Below are 12,207 nucleotides of genomic sequence, written 5' to 3' on the forward strand. Positions count from 1 at the left end.
TTGAAAACTATGTTTTAATATAAAACTAAATGTTCTCTTTCAGTAGCAGTGAAATAATTAGATATTATACCACTTAGAGAAACAAAGGGCAATTTTGAATAAACAAAAGGAAATCTCTAGAGGATAGTCCATATAGCACCATTATATTATCTGTGTCTTCTAAGACAAAATGTGCCCTTCTAAAAAGGAGAGCAGGAACTCACGTCGTGATTCAGTATGGTGTTGCTCTATGCGTATACACACAAGAGAATATATGTGTGTGCCTATTCTTGTTTTTGAGTATGAGTGTGTGTGTATGTAGAGGTCATAGGACATTCTTGGGATGTCATTCTTCCACCTTGTTTGAGACAGGTCATTCTGGTAATCATTGTATGCAACGCTGGCTAACCACCAAGCTTCTGGAGATTCTCCCATCTCCATCCCACATCTAACCAGAGGAGAACTGGTGGTGTGGGATTCCCCCTTTGCATGCTATGTTTTATTACCATTGGTTATTAAAGAAGCTGTTTCAGCCAGTGGCTTAGTGGAGTAAAGCCAGGCAGGAAATCCAAACAGAGGTAATAGAGAAAGTAGTCGGACTCACGGAGATGCCATGTAGCTGCTAAAGGAGACAGATGCTAAATCCTTACTAGTATGCCACAGTCTCATGCAAATACATAGATTAATAAAAATGGATTAATTTAAGATATAAGAGTCAGCTAGAAAGACGCCTAAGCTATTGACCAAACAGTGTTGCAATTAATATAGTTTCTGTGCCATTATCCATGTCCAGGTGGCTGGGTAATGGCCAAGTAGTCTCCACCTACAAACTGGTATTACAGCACACATGATGTAATTTCTGGCTTCTGTGGGTTCCAGAATTCTGAATATAGGTCATGAGGCTTGCACAGCAGGTGCTTTATCCTCTGAGCTAAAAGATACTGATTTCTTGCTCAGTGGTGCTTAATGCCACATCATAGTTGCATCTTTACCTTTTTAAGAAGTAAGTTATATTCCTCCACAACAGTTTTGCAGCTAAAGAGTATGGGAGAATGCAGACTAAGGGCTAAGGAGAAAGTATGTGATTAAGATTAACCTATGCGTGTGTCCTGGAAGAAAGATCAAAGTGAGTTGATCATATCTGTTGGTGTGTCACAGCGAATAAAATCTTAACATGAAGAATGGAAAGGTCTCAGGTCTGGAAGGTAAGTTTGCAATGATAAGCGAATAATCTTTGAACAAATCAGTGAACAGAGTGAGCCCGTGCACATGTGTGTGTGTATGTGTGTGTGTTCAGTACACATGTGCATGCTTGCGTGCAGATCAGTGATCAGTGTTAAGTGTCATCTTCAATCCTTCACCTTGTAACTTGAGACAGCATCCTTTCACAAGGAGCTTGCTGAATCTGTCAGCCTGACCAGATAGCAAGCCTTGGAGTTTTGCCAGTCTCTGCCTCAGTGGTAGGACTGTAGGCGTGTACAATCATGCCTGGGTTTTCATGTGAGTATAGTGTCTCTGAACTCAGCTCCTCAGACTTAGGCAGCAAGCTGTTTCCTCATAGAGCCAACTCCCCAACTGTAAAAGTGCATTCTTTTAATGTTCTGTTTTGAAATTGCTCATTCTGGTGAAAGGACCACAGAGATAGCAAACACTCTTATCATCTCGAGCAGCTAGTTAGACATCAGCGTGTTCCATAGACTTTGACATCATGCCAAGGCAATGAGGCTCCACCTGTCTCTATGGCAGTAAATTATCTGATAAATAGTTGATGTTTTGGCAAGTGCATTGAAGACATGCCAATTAGATAACCTTTACACTGAGTTATGAAAATATTAGTATTACCGATTATGGCATTCATTTAATGAAATTTGTGGTAAACCAGTTGACTTCTTTCCATCTATGGTAAAGTTTTATCTTGTGTTACCTAAATAATTAATTGAGGGCTTATTTGCTAATAGGATGTGAGTGAGAATGAGCCAAAATCCTGTGTGCTTAGTACTAGAAAAGTAGGTATTGTAAAGGTTAATTATGAAAACACTGTAGTTAGAAAGTAAAATCTGATAGGCTGGGATCATCTTCCCAAGCATACATGTAACTTAACAGAAAGATATGAAAGCAGCCTTCACAGATTGCCACTAACATATTACAATACTTTTAGTATTAGAAGAACTTTAAATACCATTTTGTAAAAGATTGAAAACTGAAATTATTATTTTATCTAGTCTGCTGTTAGCATCTCATTAATAAGTCTTTCCTACTCAAATAAGTACAGAGACCCATACCTGGACAACGGGAAAAGAGTGAGACACCTGGAAACACACAGTCCTAAAGGGGATGTAATGTCTCCATCAAGTCCCTCTTTTGGGGGCTCAAGGAACTCTGCCAAAGAAGAGGAGGCAGAAAGATCGTAAGAGTCAGAGGGGATGGCAGACATCCAAAAACCACAAGGCCTTCAAAACATAGAAGGATCAACATACATGAGCTCCCAGAGACTGTGGCAGCACACACGGCCTGTGTGGGTCTGTACCAGATAGGGACATAGAGAGGAAGTAGACTCAAGCCTTCATTCCTAACCCAGAAGCTACCTCCAATTGACAATCACTTGTAATGGAAAATTTAGTTTTCTCCAAGGAAGTCCAAACTACATTTAAGGGCAGGCCCCACCACCCAGCAGTAAACTGTCAACACAATACTAACTCAATGGTGTTTTTGGAGGGATTTTGTCTCATAATGCTTTGTCCGGGTATTTTTTTTTAACCTTACAGTTTTTCTTTCTCCTATATTATGGTTTCTGATTTTGTGTTTCTGCAGGATTTCTGTTTGTGTTTGTGTGGGAGGATGGAGGGATTACCCTACTCACCTACCCATCGACGGGTGTGGGGGTCAAGTTCTTGTGAATAGAGTAAAGTTTGTTTACTCTTCAGGTGTTTGGAGGATATGTGAAAGTTATAGAAAGGATTAAATCATCTTTTATTTGATATTTTTTCTTCTAGTTTCTAGGTGGTGGCTAGGAACTGGCAATTGGAAACCAGACAAATCTAGAACAGAATTCTCTTACTGACCCGTTGTTATAATTTATCAGATTCTTGGATCTTTGCCTTGTAAATAATTGGTGAAATTCTTTAATGTCTTGGGAATGCACCTGGGACTTTGTGCAATGTTCTTGGCTCAGGAAGGGGTTGAGGGTCAATAAAGTTCTTCTTGTTCTCTGTGTCTTCTGTTTTCCACAATTCCTCCTCCTCCTCCCTCTGTCCTCTCCTTGACTGTCCCCTCCCACTTCCTGCTTCTGTGCATCATTACTGTCAGCAGCTGCACAGGCAGTCTGTCTATGCTCAGCCTTCGGGAGTTTCTAAGATGCAAGAAAGAGATGCAGATGGCACACTGAGGGAAACCCACCCCTCTTGATTGGCACCTAAGGTTTTTTTTCTAACGTTTCTCACTCTACAGAGAAAAAAAAAAAGGCAAAATGACTAGCTCCGCCCATACTGACTCAGTTCATTTATGGGCTTTTGAAGTCAAGACACCCAATGTACCCAGGCTTCCGAAATGTGTAGAAGGCTGCCCTCTGCAGGTCAGCACAAAACGAATAACTTCACTAGAGTCTAATAGGAGAAATCCACATGTTGGCTGAATGTGAATGCTCATGACTGCAATTCCAGGGCCCAGGAAATGGAGGCAGGAAGGAGATTTTAGCATCATCCTTGGCTACATAAGAAACTTGGTGTCAGACTGGGCTGTAGGCGACCCTGTCTCAAAGCAAGCAAAGAGACAAACAATGACAACAAAAATAAATCAATGGGCAAGGTGCAGGTTTTTTTTTTTTTTCTGTTTTGAGACAGAGTCTTACTATGCAGCCCAAGCGAGTTTTGAACTCATCATAATCCTCCTGCCTCAGCCTCTCCAGGGCTGAAATAACAGGTATACACTACCACATATAGCCTCAAGAAGTCATTTCTTTCAGAAATAAACATGCAAACAGAATACCTTGTTAAGACACCTCCTCCTCCTCCTCTTGTTTTTATGAGATAGGATTTCTCTGTGTAAAAGCACAGGCTGTTCTGGAACTTGCTTTGTAGAATGGGCTCACCTCGAACTCACAGAAATCCCCCTGCCTCTGCCTCCTGAGTACTTGGATTAAAGGTGTGCACCACCACCACCAAGCTGTTCTTCTTTATAAAGTTATTTATTTTTACATTTTGTCTGCATGTATGTATCTTACTGCATGCATGCCTGGTGTCTGCAGAGGCCAGAAGCTTCCAGAATTGGAGTTACAGGGGATTGCAGGCTGCCATGTGGCTGCAGGGAACCAAATGCTGGTCTTCTGAAGGAGCTCTTAATTGCTGGACCCTTTATCTGACATGCTATTCTATCTATATGAATGAAGAAGTGACAGATAACACTAAAGCTCCACCCTGGAATGTTCATGGAAAGTCTCTGATTCAGTAGCATCATGATGGCTTTAGTTAGCCAATCTATTTCCTGAAAGGAGTTTTAGGAGATTTACAAGATCTGCCAGCATTTAGTAGTGCATCTCTGGGACTCTGAATTTAATTCTCTCTCTCTCTCTCTCTCTCTCACACACACACACACACACACACACCTACAAACACACACACATTCACACAAATGCACACATATAGAGATATATTATTTTTACTTTGTGTTTCAGCCTCCATATTGTTATTAATATTCGATGGCTGTTGCCAAGACTTTAACAAATTCCAGGAGTTGTGTGACACCCTGTACATATAAAGATTCCACACATACTAAGGTGTTTAGACATAAATGTTTCAGACATGCAATTAGATGTAATTGCCCATAATGTAATATTTTTTGTTCTAGTTGAGGAAACCACATAAAATATCTAAAAAGTGAAAGGGTTTCAAGGGCTGTTAGATTCCAGCCTATGAATGGCCCCACATATTTTTCAAGGTTAGGCCCAAATGCAAACCAAATGTCAGGTTCTACACCTAAATGTTCTAGTAATCAGAATGGTTATTTGAGTTGAACTACATTATAGTTCAATATTTAAGGAAATAAACAGCTTATTACAGCTGATCAAGAAGCAGAGAGACTGCAGCATTGCCTTCTGTAGGAGATCTTTTACTCACAATGAAGTAGAGACAGTTAAGAACCTATGGAGCTGGGAGTAAAGGTTAGTCTGTCCTAGCATCCATTTTAAGGTAACAGGCTCAAATGGATAAGAAACCCACTTCCAGGTGTTCATTTAGCTACAGTCAAGGAGTTTTGTGTGAGAGAAAGACCAGTTTAGAAATGTTATATATAGGAATGGAAATAAGGTGACAGGTAAATAATTGTGATATATATATATATATATATATATGTATATATATATGTATATATATGTATATATATCCTTAAGATTTCTAAATATGGCTTATAACACTACTTAAAAAAAGGGCAAAATAGCAAACACTAGAGGTGATTGAGCGAAGTAGGAACATTTTTCTAGTGAAAGTCCTTGCCCCTTGCTTTTTGCTTTTTGCCTTCATCTGTACTGGATCAGGATATAAAACATTTCCCTTTTAAGCTTTACAGCCAATGCTTTCAAAGAATTGCTTATTGCTATTATTATTATCATCATCATTAATTTGTAATTGATTCGTGAGAATTGGACTTTTGTAGTAAAAAATTTTCTAACTGTAAAATATTTTAGGCTTTAGTACATGCAAACTTAGAAAAAAAATCCACTTGGTGTGTATCTAGCATCTGCTTCTGTAATGAATATGTTTCTAAGGACTAGCTGTTTCCTTTGTATGTGTGTCTAATAGAGGAACCCTTTGCTTTCAGATCAATCAACAATTAAGGCAGGCAAAATGGTTATGTGATTTCATTTTTATTCTGTTAATGCTGATGGCTGTGATTATGGGTGGCCCATCCTTGGGTTTATTTTTAAAGTCATGGTAATATTTACCCTGCAAGCTTCCGGGTGCCGGCTTAGAATTCTAGCACCTTCATGCTATATTGATAGCTCACAGGTAGCTTGTTTTAGAAAGATTTATTATCAGCTTATCTGCTTCATATTTTAATATGAGTGCCATTCTGTGTGTGTGCTAGCTATCCATCATCATAAACCAGTAGCAGGCTCTCTCCAGGAGCAGACGGACAAGAGGCAGACAAAGGCAACCTGGCTCCAAAGACAGGATTTCTGCTGTTGGGTCCAGCATGGGCTCTGTTCTTTTTTTTTCCCCCCAGAGAAGATAGATCTGTGGACACTCAACATCTGGAGCAGACCCTAGAGACCTACGTTTCTGAGGTGTGGAGCAGTCTTTTATTTGGAGAGAAAGCCAAAGGTAATGAGATCTATCAATTTCTTGGTCTTACTCAGAAAGTAGAGTTTATAATTATCTTCTACAATGATAAACTAAATTTCTATAATTTAGTTGTATAACTGCTGCTTTAGTAAAAGAAATATGCTTTAAAATTATTTTCCAACAATGTGCTTCACAGATGACTTTTCATTTACAGAAACCTGAGGATTGAAACACTTTGTTGTGCAGCTTCTGTAAATCAATACGGACCATGCTACAGGCTGTGCTAGTTTAAATTGATTAGGATAACATCACAGATTATTTTAGAAGTTTTGAAATTAAAGTACATCTTACTGTCACCTTATACTAAACTACAGAACTAAATTATTAAAAAGTTAATTGAGGTGTTTCTAGTATTAATATTATTTTGTGAGGAAATGTTTGCGTATTTCCATATTACTTCAAGTGTGCATAACATGTGTATAACGTGCATGTGTGTGTGTATGTCTGTGTGCATATGTGCTCTTTATTAGGTCAACTATGTCTTGAGTCTTTTCCCCATTGAAGTATCAGTTAGTACCTCACGTATGCTAAGCAGCAGAAACCCATTCACCACAAACTATAGGGCATCACTTTTATCTTTTTTTTTGTTGCTCTGTGCTGAAGTGTCAAAGACCTAGTGGGTTTTGCCATCTGTCCTGCTCTGCGTTAGGGGGATGGTTTGCTTCTGGTGATGCTCCATTTCAACCATGATGATTTCAGCATTTGGAAAGGCTGCATGCCTGTCGCTTGCTTTTTTACCTTTGTAAAAATAAGAATTTGTCAAAAATACTTTCAGCATTTAAATAAAGGATACAGAGCTGTAGAATAAAAATATTTTGGAATAGAATTATTATTAAATTCATATCTCATTTTATTTCCAAATTTGCATGGTAGAAAACAAGACGTGAGTTTTCAGATGCTTAGCAAAAGTGTGATTTAAATATAAAAGGAAAAATATTTCACGAAGAGACATATACATGCAAGATAAACAAATGATTTAAGTTTGTTAATTATTCACCAGTCATAGATAACACATTTAAGATTATTAAACACGTTTTATTTGGTATGGTAGTAAAGCATTCATAGAAAGAAGCACGTGATAGATAAAGAAGAAAGAGTAACTGATCGTCTAGGGAAACTGATTGCTAAATTTGGTGTTATTGTCTCTGTTTTTGTTATGAATTTATTTGCTCAGTTGCAGTTTCGTCATCTTTGAGAAAACAGTATGGAGAACTCAATGAGTATTTTCATGCTTATGTAAATTTATATTAAATATGTCTACAGATGAACATATATTAAATATATGTTTAATGTAAACATAGATAGATCTATATGTAATATTAAGTATAAATATAAAATGCATAAATGAACTTGGCATATGGCTTTTTAAAAAACTGTAAAACCTAACACTGAGAAAAAAAATGTTGCAGTGCTTTTATTTATCTTAAAAGATATCATTTCACCTTTCTATGCTTTTGGATTAAAAGTCAGCCTATTATATTTAACATTTTATTGAATGTACATTATATATCTAATAATACATAACTGAAATAAAGTCAGCCTATTTCAGTTGTTTTTCTTGTAATAGATATTACACTGAACATTTACTGAGTCTACAACATGAACATTTTAAACTTTAACATAATGTTAATAAAACCGGGTGTTTGGGTGCATTCCCGCAAGCCAAGTTCTTAGGAGGTCAAAGCAGAATGGCAAATTCAAGACCAGACTGGACACAGTGAAACCTGTCACAAACAACATCTCATAGACCAATGTGATAAAATCGAATTGCAGTTTCTTGAATCCAGTGATGTGTGAATTGCCCCTTCTTTGTGGCACCCCAATTTTAATTTCTTCACTCCCATTTATCCCTCTTCCTTTCTGGGAGATATCAAGATAGTTCAAAAAGGAAGCTCCAGGTAAACTTAGCATTCCTAAATTAATGCTAAATAAGGTTTCTTGGCATTAATTAAGTGACTCACTCATTCTTTCCTTTTTTGAGAAAGAATATCATGTAGCCCATGTTGGTTTCAACCTTACCCTGTGAAGGCTAACCTCCAGCCTTTGGCCTTTACTCCCTAAGCACTTCAATCATAGGCATCACTAAACTAAAAGAAATAGCTAAATTTTATGTTTGTCGGTGCTGAGACTGAAATCAGAAGTTCACGTGTGCTAGGGAAGTGCTCTAACACCAAACTACATCAACAGCTCCAAAGTTAATTACTTTCAGTTAAATAGCCTGATGCTATGCAAATATAATTCCTTTTAAATTAAAAAAGTCATGTAGTCTTTGTATGCACTTGCTATGTATGGTGGTGATTTGGAGGTCAGAGGACAGTTTTGCAGCATCTCTTCCACGTTCTCCTTCCATGTCCACGCGAGTTCTAGGGGCTGAACTCAGGTCAGTGTGGCGAGAGCTTCACTCACTGAACCATCACTTCAGCTTCATGATTCTTTTAATTATTATTATCAGTATTATCATTGTTGTCGTTGTTGAGACAGGGTCTTAGGATATAGCCTTGGCTGGCCTGGAGGTTGCTATGCAGACCAGGCTGGCCTTGGACTCACAGAGATTCACCTACTTTTGCCTCTTGATTTTAAAGGCATGCCTGACCACACACAGCAATTTTTATTTAAAATCAAATGAGAAAATATTACTCTTACCATTGAACTTATTCTTCATGACTTGACATTTAAATGCTTCTATAAATTTTTTTTTTTATATTTAGTTTCTTAGAGTCTTCTAGAAGGTGGTTGTTTTCGTTTCCCCTAGCCATACAGACACTGTTATGGCTGAATATGAGTCTGTTAAATTGTCATTTCATTTTCTTCGGTTTTAAAATTATTCTCAGCCCTTTGGCTTCCCAACAATAAAAGAGTAGATCTGTTAGCCACATGTTGATATTACTCTCATTTCCCCCATCCCCCACGTGTCCTCTCTGCCTGCTAATGAAAGACCCCCAGTGTGGGGAGACTTTCACTCAAGTCTCGGGATAACACGACCCCCCCCCCCCCCAGTAACTCACGAGAGACCATCCTTGCTGCAATCACACGAGGTTTAATGAGGAGATGAGACGGGAACCAGTGCACTGGGGCCGAGACTCGTAACCCACGCAGGGGAAGAGTTCGACCCCGAGTGGCCGGGAGAAGGAGTTTTTAAGGGAAGGAACCACAGCCCAGTGATCCAAAAGGGGCAGGGAGGGTGTAGAAAATTCCAAAATTACCAGTGATGATCACAAGGGGGCAACTCCCTGCTTCTCAAGATCACTCTCAGGGTCATAATCAGCTAGTTCCTGAAACACAGTATTCCAAAACACCAATGATAATCACAAGGGGAAAACTCCCTGCTTCTAGAGATTATTCTCAAGATTACAATCTAACTTTATCCTCAGCTAGTTCCTGAAACACAGTCACTGAACTGGCTAATCCTAGATTTCTGATTCTTCTCTTCCTGCTTAGATTTTTGGCTATTTTCTTCCTGCTGGGGGTGGGGGAGAAACCTGGATTTATCCAGGTCTTTCACCTTCTCCTGTCCCTTCCGTCCCAGGTCCTTTCAGAGATGCTAAGCATGGCCCTGTCACTCAGGTAAGGCCTAAGTTCTAGTGCTAGGAAAGGAGAAGGACACAGGAGGCTGGGCGGTTGAAAAGAGTGCCCAGAGTTGGAGGGCGATAAGACGACACACAGACTGCCAGGCAGGCTGGAGAAGGTGCAGATAAAACTAAAGATCTCTGATGTGGGGTATCCACCAGAGAAGACTGCTCAGACAGGGTTTAAGCCAATGGAAAGTCTTTATTAGTGGGCCAGTGACTACACTGGATGTTCAGGATCCCAGCATAGCCCCAAACCTTTCTTTGAGATTTTTATAAAGCACAAAAACCATGTTCAGGGTGGACATTCAGCTAACAAGAACAGTCAGCCAGAAGCAGAACTATAGAAGCACATTCCGAGACTTTCCCAGGCTTTGACGGATTAGGTCTTTGTTTTGTTTTGGCAGGTGGTACTATCTACATGCGGAGTTTTGCAGCCTGAATGGTGCTTCTTATCATGAAGTCAGTGATGCTAGGTCTAGAGGCCTATTAAGATCTGGGGACCTGCTACAAGGCCATATTTAGATAAAACCTACACAAATGCAGCATTCTATAAGAGATGGTTCCACAGCAGATATGTTACTGTTTACTTGTTGGTTCCCTAGATATCTGGTGTCAGTCATTTTGTGCTGACGCACAGCTGCTCCCACCTCACATCCAGCATTGGCTATTTTGATCCATGCTAGATGCTCACATCAACACCGTGTTCTTTGAGATGCTGTCCCTAACAGGCATTCAGCAGTCTTCATTGTTGTGAGTTTGTGAACCAGTGCATAAATGATCTCTTGAAGCTGCCATTTCTACTATTGTACTAACAATGCTTGTGAGATTTTTCCACTCTACCCACCAGATCAGTTTGGTATTTAGTTATGGTTTCATTATTCTCTTTTGTGCTTTACTGGGGAACTTAAAATGCCACCCATCACTTCTTATGCCATTCACATTTATCATCTTGTTTTTTTTTAATTTTATTCAAAAATAAACTATCTTTTTCATTTTATATGCCAAATCCAGTTTCCACTCTGATCCCTTCCTCCTGCTCCCTCCACTTCCCTCCCATTCCACCCCCATTCACTCCTCAGAGAGAGTAAAGCTTCCCATGGGTAGTCAAGAAAGTCTAGCACATTGCTTTGTTACAGGACCAAGTCCTACCTACTATAGGCTGAGCAAGGTATCCCTCCAAAGAGAATGGATTCCCCCTCCCCCCAAAAAAGCAGTATAAGCAGTAGGAATAAACCCTGGTTTCACTGCCAGTGGCCCCACTGTCCGCACCAGTCATGCAGCTGTCACTCACATTCAGAGGGCCTAGTTTGGCCCTATGCTCAAGTTCATATAAAAAAACCCACAAAACCCAGGATAGCCAAAAACAGTCCTGTATAATAAAGGAACTTCCAGAGACATCACCACCCCTTACATCAAGCTCCATTACAGAGCTACAGTAATGAAACCATCTTGGTATTGGCATAAAAACAGAGAGGTTGACTAATGGAATGGAATCAAAGACCCGGATATTAGTCAACACACCTATGAACACTGATTTTTGACATAAAAGCTAAAATTATACAATGGAAAAAAGAAAGCATCTTCAACAAATGGTTCTGGCATAACTGGATGTCAGCATGTAGAAGAATGCAAATAGATCCTTATCTATCCACATGCACAAAACTCAAGTCCAAATGGATTAAAGACCTCGATATAAATTTGACCACACTGAACCTGATAGAAGAGAAAGTGGGAAGTAGCCTTCAATGAATGGGCAAAGGAGACTTCTTCCTAAATATAACACCAGTAGCACAGACACTGAGATAAATCAGTGTCTATGGCACCTCCTGAAATTGAGAAGCTTCTGTAAAGCAAGGGATACGGTCAATAGGACAAAAAGGCAGCCTACTGAATGGGAAAAGATCTTCACCAACCCCACATCAGACAGAGGACTGACTTCCACAATATATAAAGAACTCAAGAAGTTAGACATCAAATATCAAATAATCCAATTGAAAAATGGGGTATAGATCTAAACAGAGAATTCCCAACAGAAGAATCTCAAATGGCAGAAAGACACTTAAGGAAGTGTTCAACATCCTTAGCCATCAGGGAAATGCAAATCAGAACAACTCAGAGATACAATCTTATTCCTGTTAGAATGGCTAAGAGCAAAACCACCACTGATAGCTTATGCTGGAGAGGATGCAGAGAAAGGAGAACACTCCTCCATTGCTGGTGGAAAACCAAACTTGTACAACTGCTCTGGAAGTCAGTAAAGTAGTTTCTTAGGGAATTAGGTATCATCTTGGGTTTCTAAACTCATTTTTGTTTCAGACTTTTAT

Source organism: Arvicola amphibius, chromosome 8 (assembly GCF_903992535.2).
Source record: "Arvicola amphibius chromosome 8, mArvAmp1.2, whole genome shotgun sequence".
Classification (NCBI taxonomy): Eukaryota; Metazoa; Chordata; class Mammalia; order Rodentia; family Cricetidae; genus Arvicola; species Arvicola amphibius.